This window comes from Nuphar pumila, chromosome 16, assembly GCF_984573655.1.
Source record: "Nuphar pumila chromosome 16, dmNupPumi1.hap1.1, whole genome shotgun sequence".
Classification (NCBI taxonomy): domain Eukaryota; kingdom Viridiplantae; phylum Streptophyta; class Magnoliopsida; order Nymphaeales; family Nymphaeaceae; genus Nuphar; species Nuphar pumila.
The window spans coordinates 74,163,792-74,178,620 of NC_143264.1; the positions used below are offsets into that span (position 1 = coordinate 74,163,792).

At 38.7% G+C, this 14,829-nt stretch overlaps 1 pseudogene across 1 annotated transcript; it reads left to right on the forward strand.

Moving 5' to 3' along the window:
- The first annotated feature begins 353 nt into the window (after positions 1 to 353).
- Positions 354 to 14,393, forward strand: LOC149813595 (lysine-specific demethylase JMJ13-like; annotated as a pseudogene). Its single transcript, XR_016428221.1, has 12 exons — positions 354 to 614; positions 1,691 to 1,847; positions 1,950 to 2,169; positions 2,813 to 2,866; positions 2,948 to 3,027; positions 3,118 to 3,395; positions 3,684 to 4,088; positions 4,233 to 4,615; positions 4,706 to 4,837; positions 6,378 to 6,524; positions 13,789 to 14,147; positions 14,261 to 14,393. The product of XR_016428221.1 is annotated as a lysine-specific demethylase JMJ13-like (transcript).
- The last annotated feature ends 436 nt before the right edge of the window (positions 14,394 to 14,829 follow it).

The window sequence follows — 14,829 nt, forward strand, 5'->3', positions numbered from 1 at the left end:
GGCCTGTATTGATCATGATTTTTTTTTATAACTGGTGCTGTTTTATATGCAAAATAAGAATTTAAGTTTTGAAATACAATCTAATACATTCTTATGATCCATTGATCCATAACATAAGTGGATGTCCGTGTACTTCTACAGAGTGACATAACATGTATGTATGTATATATCTGAGTAATGGTTATGATGCATTTTCCTTCTCTTACTTTTAGATTGTTGTCTCCATTGTTTGATAGGTGGAAGGAAGAGTTTGTTCATCTAGAGGGGTTAATAATGGGATAAGTATATTGAACCGTAAAAATTTTAACCAAATGAAATTTGGAATTATACCTGGAGAAAATGTAACCAACAGAATGGCTAGAAGTGGAGACGATGCTCTAAGGCCTCCAGGGCCATGTGGAATGAGATTGCATGGAAAGTCTGGTCCATGTTCTCGACTTCATGGTGCACCTGTTCGGGAGGATGTTTTTGCAAAGCATAAGGTTGCTAAATTTGATGCTACAGATTTAGGATGGATTGACAAGATTCCAGAGTGTCCTGTATTTTACCCAACGAGGAGTTTGATGATCCCTTAATTTATCTCCAACATATTTCTCCTACAGCTTCAAAATATGGTAAGAGAATTCTTCTGACCACGTTAAGCATGTGTTTTGATTTGAATCGAGCTGCTGTTGGTCTTTTAAGTTTGATCTGTCTAGCCCTGTTGCTACATAAAGGTATTTACCGTTCTTGGTTCAATTTTTTTTTTCTTTTTTGGCTAGAGTTGCCTTTCATTTCCCCATTCCCCTCACTTGCAAATCCTTATGTATGATTTTTCTGTGACATTTTTTATGGGGCTGTCTACTAACATATTGTGATAGAAAGTGTGGGAGCCACAGTAGTTGCTGAGGTGCTAGTATAATATTTGACAAAGCATTAATTGGGACGGACAAATTACACTTGAACTTGCAACACTGCACCATGATGAGTAGATTCCATACTCTGTTAGTACACCACATATGACAGTTTACAACTTGCTACTGACCATTTAATCAAACATCTTTTCATAAATAAAAGGGGGGTTTAGGTGGATAGCAACTGTTTATTTCTTTCAGTTGAGGTTTCATATGGTGTTGCATCCTCTGGCTGTTTGGCATCTCTGTCCATAGCTTTCTACAAGTATGCAGACATAGATCCGCCACTATCTGTTATTTTTGAAACATTAGTGAGTGTGAAAATTGTCATCTATATTTGCGAGACTAACTGCAATGATGTCATTTTAATTTTCCTTTGCTGTTAATTGTAATTAAACGGATTGAGAAAAGTCATACTATGTTAACTGAAGTGTCAGATTTCAAAATCACCAATGGCTACATAACTACCTCTTTTGGTCCACTCTGAAATTTTTGTGCTTGCATATTTAGATGGTAATATATCTTGTCTCGTCTGTCAGTTTAAACACAACTATATGTTTTGGCAACTTTTTCTATTCTTCCTCCTCTTCTACTAGCAGCTGTAATTCATCTCTTGAAAGCATATACCTATAAGCCAGTCATAGAAATCCTTGTTAATATATTACATATTCGCAATTAGTTGAAGATAGATTAGATTTACTTTTAAGCATTGAAGTGGGTTTTTTTGTCACCTTTCTTTCATCTGGATTACATATTTGTGTGACACTTTTTTTTTCCTTCCCTTTGTCGGTCTTCAGGTATATGCAAGATTGTTTCACCTGTTAGTGCTTCGGTACCTGCTGGAGTTGTACTAATGAAGGAGAATGCTGGCTCCAAGTTTACAACTCGAGTGCAACCCCTGCGCTTAGCTGAATGGGACACTGAGGATAAGATTACCTTTTATATGAGTGGGAGGTAGGTTATCCAATAATCATCAATTAGTATGCTATGTTAAGTCCAATTATGTGTAAATATTTGTTTCCTTTTTTCAGAATTCATACCACTTCTTCTTTCCAGGAATTATACCTTCCGTGATTTCGAGAAGATGGCAAACAGAGTATTTTCACGGCGGTACTCTAGTGCCGGATGCCTTCCTGCAAAGTACATGGAAGAGGAATTTTGGCATGAAATAGCATGTGGGAAAACAGAAAGTGTTGAGTATGCATGTGACATTGATGGCAGTGCTTTTTCAACTTTTCCAAGTGATCAGCTTGGGAAGAGCAAATGGAATTTGAAGGTGATCTTTCAGGACCACTTTCACATGATTCCTTTTCTTTTTATTGCTTTATTTTGCAGTATCCACTTAAAAGGTTTGTTCTTATAGTCCTTTAAGGCATTGCAATCTATATATTTTACACATTTTCAAAAGAGTGTTCAAGCAAGCGGACTAAAGGAATCAGCTTGATGCATTTTCTCTGAGTTGCTGATCCTGCTTCAGCATCTGCTAAGAAATGTAACTAGATATGCTGGGAAATACTCGGTTTGGATTGTCAGTTGCTTGATAGGTGAATCTTCTGCACCAAAACCAAGCAGCTAGGACTAGTTCCATATTTTGCTGCCAAGTCTTTGAAGTTTGAAAATTTAACTGCTGAACTTCTATTGCTTATTATAGTAATAATTTTATCAGATTTTTATATTTTCTTATCTTTTTGAGATCAGTTTTTTCTTCTTGTCTGAAACCTAATCCTTCTCTTCATTTCTTATTATGGATTTCTTTCCTGAAGTTTTGCCACTTAAATTTGATAGTGTTGTCATGCCTGTCCTGTATTCTGACTTTATGAAAATAAAGTCCGAGTTATCTATTTTGTCCAGCTTGAGTGTATCTGGTAATCACATACCTTCTATTACTAATTGATCTATATGTTTGCTTTTGATTCCAGACTCTGTCTCGGTTGCCAAAATCAACGTTACGCCTTCTTGAGACAGCAATTCCGGTGCTGCACCTAAATCTTGAACTTTTTCTAATTGCACGCTTTAAAGAGACTTGAAATTAGTTTTGTTTGGTGCTTTTTCAGGGTGTAACTGATCCTATGCTTTACATTGGAATGTTATTCAGTATGTTTGCATGGCACGTGGAAGATCACTACTTGTACAGGTTTGTTATGCACTGCTGAAATCCCAAATTGTTATTTTTCATTTTTGATGCCATTGTACAACTTATATACAGTTTTGTTGCTCATTGCAGCATTAATTATCATCATTGTGGGGCTTCAAAAACTTGGTATGGTATTCCTGGGCATGCAGCACCTGCCTTTGAAACGGTTGTGGGGGAGCATGTTTATAAACATGACATCCTTTCTTATGGAGGAGAAAATGCAGCATTTGATATACTTTTGGGGAAGACAACTATGTTTCCGCCAAATGTTCTGTTGGAACATGATGTTCCTCTTTATAAAGCTGTGCAAAAACCTGGTGAATTCATCATCGCCTTTCCTCGGGCTTATCATGCAGGTTTTAGTCATGGTAGGCTTTTGACATTCCATTTTGTCTCTATGAAAATCAAATTTGGTTTATCGCTTTGTTTCTTTCTGAAGTCTTTTCTGAAATACTCTTATTTTTTATCTTGGAAAGTTATACCTTTATCCATTGTGAGTTTGAGAAAACAAGTTCTGTTGGTTGTATACTGTCATGTATTAAATATTTTATAAATTTGTCTAAAACCTCCTTTTTGTTAGCACCAGAATATAGCTGATTCTGTATAATTTTTTTCTTTTGTTTACAAGAAATCTCAGTTTCATTTCCTTTCTTTAGGTTTTAATTGTGGCGAGGCAGTAAATTTTGCAATGGGGGACTGGTTTCCCCTGGGGGCAGTTGCTAGTGAAAGATACGCACTTCTTAACAGGTTACCTCTCCTTCCTCATGAGGAACTTCTCTGCAAAGAAGCAATGCTTCTTTTCAAGAGCACATCATGCACTGGGTCGATCCAGCCTGATCTTTGCTCACTAGATCTGATTTCTCAGCGTTGTATAAAAGTTTCTTTTGTACACCTTATGAGGTTTCAGCATCAGGTTCGTTGGTTGCTAATGAAATCAGGGGCATCTGCAAGCTTTTCCCTGGACTCTGAAGGAACTTTACTTTGCAGTCTCTGTAAACGTGATTGCTATGTTGCATTCACAAAATGTGACTGCTTTGTGCATCCTATATGCCTTCGTCATAGTAAGAATTTCTTTTATTCTGGTTTTCTATTCCTTCATAATGTAATTTTGCTTAATCATATTCATAAAGATATGTAACCATATTAAGGGATACACTTATGAGCCATTTGACAGGTTTCTTTGCATCTTGTTCCAAAATTTGCAGAGACTGAGAGAATGGCCTGCAGATGTGGTGGTAACCGTACAATATTTCTAAGGAAGAATCTTTTGGAGATGGAAATGGCATGTCAGAACTTTGAACAAGATGTCAGGATATTGGCGGAGATCAAAGAACAAATTTTATGTAGTAATGATTCATCCTTACAGCTGAATCCGTTTCAAATTGATGAAGAAGGCTATAAACCATATTGTGAAATAAAGTTTGAATCAAAAGCCAAAACTGAGAAACTGGATCATGGTTCAAGGTGTAGACTAGAATGTGTTAAACAGAGTTCAGATATTCTGAATATGGAGGGCATCCAGCAATTTAATAAACTTGATGCATTAAAAGATGGAATGAAAGAAGAAAGTTACCTTTCTCGATATGATGTAAGTATTGCATCTCAGACAGTCATGTATAATTTATGATTCGTATGCTATTGGGATTTGATATTTAAATCATTCATTCATGTGGCTCAGGTTGTGCCTTCTGGAACTCAGGACAATGATGATTCTGATTCGGAAGTGTTCCGGGTTAAGCGTCGTCGCATTGTTAAAGGGGAGGATAGGTCTGTTCATGAGATGGCAGATCTGAAGTTTCCTGAGCAACAGGTACTTTCCTATGTCACACCGATGCTCCATTTTAGCTTCTGTTCCTTATCCCTTTATATATTAATCATATCGGAAACTTTATACATGGCCGTATCCATGTATCAGAAGCTGTAGTCTTTGCTTGGTTTAAGGTGTAAGCAAAATTTGAGTTTAAAAATGCATATGCTCTTGCCGGTTGCCTCTCTCTCTCTCTCTCTCTCAGAGCTGCTAACATTGACAATGTGAATGATAACATGTTCACCACAAATTTATGCCCCTAACTAATTTAAAAATGATGTGTCTTGTGAACTAATTGTCACCAATCATGGGCGTTTATGCAATGTTCTGAAGAAACACATTAAGGTACCATGTAAATTTTCAAAGTACAGCTCAATGATAATGATAATTAATTCATGAAACCACCAGTCAGTTTTAAGTTTAGTTTTTTCTGCAAAGTTGTAAAGAAACTGCAGAAAATTATTTTAAAATATTTGCAATATAAAAAAAAAATGTGTTGAGAATATAGTGATAATCTTGTGATATTATCACAAGGTTGTCACTATAAGAGTTGTTAGAGTTATTTTTATTGTCTTTATGTTCTTCATTTTTTAAAATACCAAGAATTTTTCTGAGATATTAAAAATTCCTATGATATCATGAGATTTGCCTTGCTGAGATATAGCTGAGACCCTTCTTGCCAACATTTATCTCCTACAGGAGGTGAGTTTGAACTTTGAACATGCAGACCACGTGGGTGGATCCATGAGCAACCATTGTGAGTAAAACCTGAATATGAGTGTTGCATTGCCAGCAGTAATAATGTCTCCAAGATGCAGATGCGACACCCATATTCAGGTTTCAGTCGCAATGATTGATCATGGGGCCCATCACTCAGTGTGCATGACAAACTCACCTCTTGTAGGAGATAAATGTGGAGAAAGAGCATTGTTTTTTATTTTTAGTCTGAAAAGGTGGCAGTGAACCATTGACTGAATGAATGATATCAGAGCATAGACTCTAGTGACCTTAGTACTAGGCCAAAAACACTTACTAGTTCCTATCAAGGAAAGTTAATATAATAGAACAAATGCAGGAGCAGAAACTTAAGATTGATTGAGTAATAGTTGTGAAATTTGAGGTCCATGTCAGATGTCTGCACATTTAGGCTAGAACCATAAGTGGCTATTGGTCATGCTCATGTTGATTTGAGCATTTTATGTGCAGCTTGAGGTTAAACGTTTGTTGTAGCTTTTTAAGTCCATGTGAGATACCTACATGTTTGAAGACTAGAAAAACAAGTGGCTACTGATCATGCTCATATTGATTCGAGCATTTCACGAGCTTCAGATTAAATGCTGTTATAGGCTTATAGCTTTTAAGTCCATGTGAGATGCCTGCACATTTAAAGATATGTTGTTCACATGCATGTTCTTTGTTTTAGGTGCTTAAACGACTGAAGAAGGCTTTTGCAGATGGAAGGAATGAGCAAACACCTCCTGCAGGCAGCCCATCTCACAAACTTGAACCGCTACCTAGTCTCATGATGGTTTCTAAATCATAGGCTTCTTGTAGATTCAAGTCTCCTGTGAAGGATGCTCCTGCTGTTCAAAGAGAAACTCAAGAAGTTGAGAGGAAACTCCAAAATAGAGAACATAGCAACGATAGTGTCAGGGATCAGAAAATAGACAGTGAGCTAAAACATCTAAAGGTTTGTGTCCCTCTGCTTCCGAGCAAGCACTCGGAATCTAGCTGTGTATCGACACAAACAGGTGACCGAAGTAGTGGGCATTCGTTATGATCGCCATCATCGAGGGTTGACAAGATGGCTACTTAGCGATACTAACAATGCAAATGACCGGGGAAAGTAGCAATAACAGAATTTAGATTTTTTGGACTAAGGATTCTTTGTGCAGGCCTCAAACTGAGGTGTTGACGCATTCTGATTCTTGGGTCTCTCTGTTGCCGGGGATTTTTTTCTCCTTCCAGCAGGCTAGACTCAGCCAACAGGCAGGTAGAGTGTATGGTGTTTGATTTGTTGTTGATCCAAGTCTTGCGAGCAGATTGGGATTCTACTCTGCTTCAGAGAAAAGTTGCCTGCTACTTCCCCTTTAGTTCTTTATTCTTTTACAAAAGAAAATTGGTCCTGTGTGGGACTTGAGAAAAAGAGTAATGCAAATTTACTTTCTTTCCATGGTCCGGTTTGGGCCTTTTCTTTCTGGTTTTGCTATTTTTTCCTTCCCAGATATGGATGATCCTAGGGTTCTGATTAGGGATACAGTTGAGAGAGAGTATGAAAAAGTAATTTCACATTGAGGGACTGAAGCCTGAGTATGAAAAAGTAATCAGACATTGAGGGAACACCAAGTTGAAGGCTTCTTAAGCAGCCTTTCTTGTAGTAGGGGCTTGACATAGCCTCACCTCAGTGCCTGTCAGCTTTCTACGTATACAGAGAAAGAGTCTCCGATACACTTCTCTTTTTTTTATGAGAGAGAGAGTTTCTGATACACTTCTTTTTTTTTTTACTCTGAGAAACCGCTTCAGGCGCAGAGATCTAGCCCCGCTGGACTCAGCCTGACATGCTTACGGTCTCTGTCCATGTCAGCGTAAAACATTGAGGGCTTACCCTTCAACCCCAGAAAGTCACCAAGCATCGGCTTACACAGGGGGTGACACCCATGAGAATTGAACCTAGACTGCCCTTCAAACGGTCTAGGCCCCTTGAGTCAATTCCGATATTCACTTTTGATTCCTAAGGAAGCATTAGAGTCTGGAACTTTGGGTTTTACTCGATTTTTTATTCCTAGGTGCAGAACTAGTTGACCATAAACTCGATATCCACTTTGGATTTCAAGATTCAAAGTTGGTTGCCATTAAATTTCAAAAGAAAATTCTTGAATCTAAGAAAAGAAGTTTGCACGGCCATCAAACATTCTTGGCCCAAGTAATGTTAGGTAGGATGAGATGCCCCTGAATAATGGGCAACTGTGAAGAATAATCAAATTAATTTTCATCATTTCTTTTTATTTTACCATTACTTGCCAACTTTTGCACACGTCTATTATTTCTTTTATGTTATCTAATTCACATCCTTTGTTGTTTTCTTTTGCTAGGCGATGGAAAAACCCCTCCATTACTGATCGCACATTGGCAAGCTTTCCGTTGATAAAACCCTTTAGGTTCCCATTGTCCACCTGAGAGTACTGAGAAGGAGCGCCCTTACTCGGTTTCAAATCATGGTCGTCCCATGTCAGGTGACAAGCCACATCCATTTTAGACTAATAAAAATAGGTTCCAATTATTTCAGAAGCGCCATTATTCAGGTGCAATAACATGGCACAAAATTTGTGAATTAAGCGCCTGAATGCCCTCCATCAGGCCTTGGGCCCTACAACTGACAGCCCTGTCCCCCAAGATGGAGGGTAATCAAGTGCTTAATGCACAAATATTTGTGCAATCATATTGCACCTGATCTTTTCACCATTATTCATGTCCACGGGCTTCTCAATTGGAGACGTTAAAATCCACAAAGGGTTGCCAGTTGTAACAATCCTATTGTGGTACAACTTTTTTAACCATCTCAATCAAATGATATCGATGCCGTTTTTCTTCTTTGGTGTACCTTTGCTTTTGGGAACCGCCACCTAGCCCCATGATGCTTTCTAAATCAGAGGCTTCCTTGTTTCAATCTTCTGTGTTTTGCTAAAGGTAGTCATGAATCTGATTCCTCTGGCATTGTTTGCTTCACTTTTGAGCTTGTTTTCACACTGCTTTTCTTCGTCTTAATGCGTTGATGTTAACTCTTCAAATAAAGAAGGGAAAAAAAAATCATCATACTACCAACAGATATATAAGAAAAAAGTAAAGGGCAATGAGGAGAAACAGAAGTTGAACCTTTGAGCATTAGAACAAATCAGGTCATATTGAATATGATCCATCCAATCATCAATCCCCACCACACATCTTACTCCCGCTCTCACGGTTCCCAAGTGAGATGTGTGGTGGGGATTGAATACAACCCCACGAGATGTATCGGTCACATTCATTATGACCTCACCTGCCGAACATTGTCTACCTGATTAATAAACAGCACATAATCAATCAGCAGGGTATTATTTTACATCCTCATACCCAGTACAACAACATTGGTTCGGATCGGAGTCTGGTCAGGGTCATGTTAAACTTTGGCTTGAAATTTAGAAACTGTACTGTTTTGTTTCTTCACATCATTTGTCAACCAGCATATGTTAGTTTAGTGGATGTGTATTGTGCTTTCAAACAGGCGAGTCAGGTTGGAATGTCATGGTGATGGTGGCATATTATTCTTTTTAAAGGTGATCGTGCCTGGATCCAAATCAGATATACGATCTGAATTGTAAAAAATCATGTTATACTTAAAGGGTCGGGCATTCGGCCTGAACCGTTTAGAAGTCGCTCATATTTGGATTCAAATTTGGTTGGGTTTTGACCAATGATCCCAAACCTGATCATTGTTTCTTTTATCCCGATCTTCATTGTTTATACCAAACCCGGTATGACGGGGTGGATACCTAACCATTGAGTACTGCCCTAGAATCCAATCCATATTATGTTGTAAGCTGCATACGCTAATATATGCTGTTTTAATTTCATGCTTGTAGTTGTGAGATAACAATGTCCTAGGAAGCATAGGCCCCAGAGGCGAGGGTCCAAGCCTCCGAGTTTTACGCCTTCTGCATGACAACAGTAGGATTCAGCCAGCCAAGTCTTGGTGTTGGGCACGGTTTCAATTCGGGTTATAAATCTAAAAAAAATCCCACAAATCCATCATATGATCAATGCTAGTGCCCTCTCGCTCCAAATTAAGATAGAATAAAGCAAAAGAGACGTGTGAGATAGCCCTCTCGATGTACAGATGGAAATAGCCACCATGTCATTAATCTATCACGTCCATCCATCTCAAGATAAATGGCTTCCTATAGTGCTGTCTTGAAAATGAAATTGCATGAGTATCATGGATCTCTAGGGATAGATGTCGGTTACGTTTAGAAGTGTAAAAAAAAAAATTTACATATGAGAAGTGTTAAGGATAGTAGTAACTCCCCCGAGGGTAACGGGTAATCGTTATCCATCAACCTACTGCCGATTCTTGTTCCTCAATATTCAGCAAAATGTAACAACTCACATATTGTGCCGATTCTGTGTACTCCTCAGGAAATGTAGCTGACCCCACTAGTCGATATTATCTGGATGTTATCATGTAGACTCTTCAAATCATGCATTCAGCTTCTGTGTCTATCAAACAAATTTCATTTGTTAGTTATTGTGCATCTTATCTTATATATCTCCGTAAAGTTGTGCATAGCTAAGAGATAAGCTAGCCAACAATATAGCTAGCAGTCACATTGTGTCTTATTAATACAAGACTTCAGCTGTTCTTGAGAGACTGTGTGTTTTCTATTATCTATTGTCAAACTTTCATGGTATCAGAGCTACTGGCCACTCCAACGAACAATTCAATGGCGTCTACCACATCCAACTCATCTGTCTCAATGATACCACTGCATCAACAACTTAGTGGAACACAATAGCAAGTCTAGTCTCGATTAAATTGAATTGAGAAAACTATCTTCTCTAGCGCTCGCAGCTGGAGTCTATCATGGTGAGCCAAGATCTCTTAGGGTTTGTCGATGGGTCGTCTTCTCAACCCATCGAATTTGTCATTGACAAGGAAAGGAGACATGTAGTCAATCCTGACTATCACACATGACGAAAAGCCGATGATCAACTTGCTCTGAGCTGGATCAAAGCTACAGTCTCTAAAGCGGTCCTTGGGCAAATCATGAGAACTAAGTCTACCCGTGATACCTAGACATGGAGAAAGCCTATGGCTCACAGCCACCCTTGCGAATCATGATGTTGAAGAAAAAGTTAACCTTTGTCAAGTTAGCATATTTCGATAAAATTAGATTTTTATCTAATTCATTGGCAGCCTCGCCAAATCCAATTTATGACTTGGATCTTATTCAAATAATGCTCAATGGGTTGCCCATCGAGTATGAAAGCTTTGTAACATCTCTTACAACAGGCTCTACTATTCACGACTTTGCCAATTTATATGATCTACTCATAAATCACGAAAAGAGAGTGCTCCTGCTGCACTCAAAACCATCTGAAGCCCAAGAATCCAGCCAAACCGCGTTCTTTGCCACTTGAGGTAGGGGACGAGGACGTGGCTCTTACAAAGGTTGTTGGAATCAAAGTAGGGGGCACGAGCACAATTTTCCCTTGAACAACTCTAATCCATGAGTACCTGTAACCTGTCAATACTGCGGCAAGCGCAGTCACACTGCAAAGAACTGTTAGGATATGGATCTGAAGGCCTTTTCGGCCATGTCCATGCAACAAGGTGGGGGCAACTATTGGTACCCTGACACAAGTGCCACTAATCATCTGACGATGAATGAGCAACATCTTGCCAATAAATCTCCATATCAAGGGAGTGATTTTCATCATGATAGGAAATGGTAAGACTCTCCCTATTTCTCATATATGAGACATGGTTCTCTCATCTAAAAGATCTCAATTCTCACTAAAGAATGTTCTTCATGTTTTTTTTTTTCATTGCAAAGAACTTCTTATTTGCCGGTCAATTTACTCAGGAAAATGACTGTATTTTTTAATTTACCCAACTCACTTTATTGTTAAGGATCGTCAAACTGATAACATTCCGCTTCGGGGACCAAAAACCAGTGCGGGTCTATATCAAATCAAGGCAAGCAGTGACTCATCATTGTTGATAGCATATGCGGGAAAATATGACATGCCAACAAGACTATCATGTCATTCCTTAGATTTAGAATCTTATTTTTCTTGATAAAAATAGGCAAATAAAAACCTGTGTTGATTACCTCATTGAAAAGGCTCATAAATAGCCTTTTGGTCACTCACAATCCTGTAGTTCACGAGCTCTAGAACTCTTGCATGTAGATGTCTGGGGCCCTGCATCTATGAATTCTTGGGAAGATTTTCAATATTATTTGCTACTAGTTGATGATTACTCAAGGTTTTGTTGGTTATTTTTCATGAAAAATAAATATCAAGTTTTTTATTGCTTCAAAAATTTTAAGCCTATTGTTGAAAATCAAGTTGGCTTTGCTATCAAATCTTTTCAATCTGACAATGGCGATGAATTTACAAGTTCTGAGTTAAAAAATTATCTTCAACATCACGGTATATTTCATCACTTCTCGTGTCCCCATACACATGAGCAGAACGGTCTTGTTGAACGCAAGCATTGACACATCATTGAAACTGGTCCTAACATGCTTAGCGGTATACATTTAGCCTCTTAATACTGAGTTGATGCATTCTGAATGGCTACCTATATCATTAATCGACTGCCAACTCTGATCCTTAGATGCCGCATATCGCATGAACTCCTTTTCCATCATAAACCCGATTACTCTCACTTTTGCGTATTTGATTATCCTTGCTACCCCCTACTCACGCCCTATAACAAGTCAAAGTTTCAGCCTAAAATTTTACCTTATCTTTTTCTTGGTTATGCATCTTGTCATAAAGGTTATCTTTTTTTTTTCCTCAAACTGGTCGTATATATATCTCTCAGCATGTCTATTTTGACGAATCCTCCTTTTATAGTTCTCAGGTTGCATAGACTCTGTCTTCTATGTCATACTCAAACTTACCTCAATGAGGCATTTTCCTGTCAGTTGCACTCAACATCTCACCTTCACTGATCTAACCTAGTTTGTCTTTTTCCTCTGCAAGTCTGCCTCCCAAGTTTTCTAATCCTTCCCATGTCCTTGTTGTAAACACTGTGCATGATTCACCTTCTCAACTTAGTTCTCATTCTCTAGAACCTCCTGCTCTTCACCCATCTTTTACTTCCCCCCCTGGTCCCTCAGAATCGCTTGACTCATCCCCATCCCGTCTCACGATCTCTATGTCCCTTAGTAATTCTCTTGTTCTTGTGTCTAGCCCGAGCATTCATCGTCTCCCTGATCATTCCCATCCCATGATCACATGGTCCACAACTAGATCTTTAAAACCCAAAACGTTTATGGCCTCTCTCTATCCACTTGTACTTACCAGTCTTCATGCCTCTCTTCTTAAACCTGAACCTTCTACCTTTAAACAAGCGTCTCAACTACCCCATTGGCAAAGGGCTATGGCCACTGAATATAATGCTCTTATGTGCAATCACACTTGGCACTTAGTTCCACCACAGTATTATCTTAATGTCATCGGTTGCAAATGAGTTTATCATATCAAAAGGCACTCTGACGGCACTATTGCTTGCTATAAAGCTCATCTTGTGGCAAAAGGGTTTTATCAGAAGGAAGGGCTTGATTTCTTTGAGACTTTCAGTCCCGTCATTAAGTCAACTACTATTTAGGTTATTTTCTCTCTTGTTGTCTCCTCTAAATGGGTCATACGTCAACTCGACTTCAACAACACCTTTCTCAATGGTTATCTCGATGAAGATGTGTACATGAGCCCGCCATCAGGTTTCGAAGACGCTAAGTGTTCTCGCTATGTTTGCAAACTAGACCGCACCATCTATGGTCTCAAGCAAGCTCCTCAGGCGTGGTACCAACGCCTGAGCATGTACTTACTATCTCATGGATTTGTCATATCTCAGTTTGATGCCTTGCTTTTCATTTATAAAGATCATCATATTCTACTCTTCTTACTAGTCTATATAGACGATCTCATCATCACAAGTAATTCTTAAGAGGTCATCTCCCGACTGGTCAACAATCTTGGCTCTACCTTCTCATTCAAAGATCTTGGGCGTTTGAGTTATTTTTTGGGTTTTGAGGTTCACTATCTCAACCATGTTGTGCACTTGTCTCAACGTCTATACATTCTCAATCTCTTCAAGAAAGCCTCTATGATTGATGTCAAGCCGGTTGCCACTTTGATGAATTCATCTATGAAGCTTACCAAAACTGGCACTGCATCTTTTTCAGATGCAATGTTGTATCACCTCCCTCACTCGCTTGAATATTGCGTTCAAGGTCAACAAAGTTTTTCAGTACCTGCATCAGCCTCATGAGGTTCATTGGTCTGCCGTCAAGCGCATTCTTTGCTACTTGAAGGACACTGTTGAATATGGTCTACTTATCTGCCTGTCTTTCTCTCTTGTCCTCAGTGCTTTCTCCTATGCTAATGGGGCAGGGTGCCTGGATGATCACAAATCCATCGGAGGTTTTGTTGTCTTTCTAGGCAACAATGTTATCTCTTGGTCTTTCCACAAACAATGCATAGTTGCCAGGTCTAGCACCGAAGCCGAGTACAAGTCTCTTGCCTGTGTCGCCTCTGACCTACTGTAGTTAAAGTCCTCATGGAATTTGGCATCCCCGTGCAAAACCCACCTAGTCTATGGTGTGATAATATTGGTGCATTATTCTTAGCATCCAATCCAGTCTTTTATGCTTGCAGGAAACACATCGAGATCAATTTTCATTTTGTTCAGGATCACGTTCACATTGGTAATCTCCAAATACAACTTATTTTCTCTGGTGATCAGCTTGTTGATGGACTCACCAATCCATTGTCCACAATTAAGTTTTAAGATTTTTGTGACAAGCTCAACGTGTGTGCCCCCCTGAGCTTGCAGGGGCGTGTTAAGGATAATAGTAACTCCCCCGAGTTACAACCCAAGGATAACAGGTAATCGTTATCCATCAACCCATTGTCGATTCTTGTTCCTCAATATTCGGCAAATGTAACAACTCACAAATTTTGCAGATTCTGTTGACTCCTCAACAAATGTAACTAACCCCATTAGTCGATATTATATGTTTATTATCTTGTGGACTCTTCAAATCACGCATTCGGCTTCTGTGTCTATCAAACAAATTTCATTTGTTAATTATTGTGTATCTTATCTTATCTCTCTAAAGTTGTGCATAGCTAAGAGATGAGCTAACCAACAATATAGCTAGCAGTCATTAAAATTACTTGTCAAGTTTTATATTTCATTTTTTAAATTACATGTCATTTTTAAT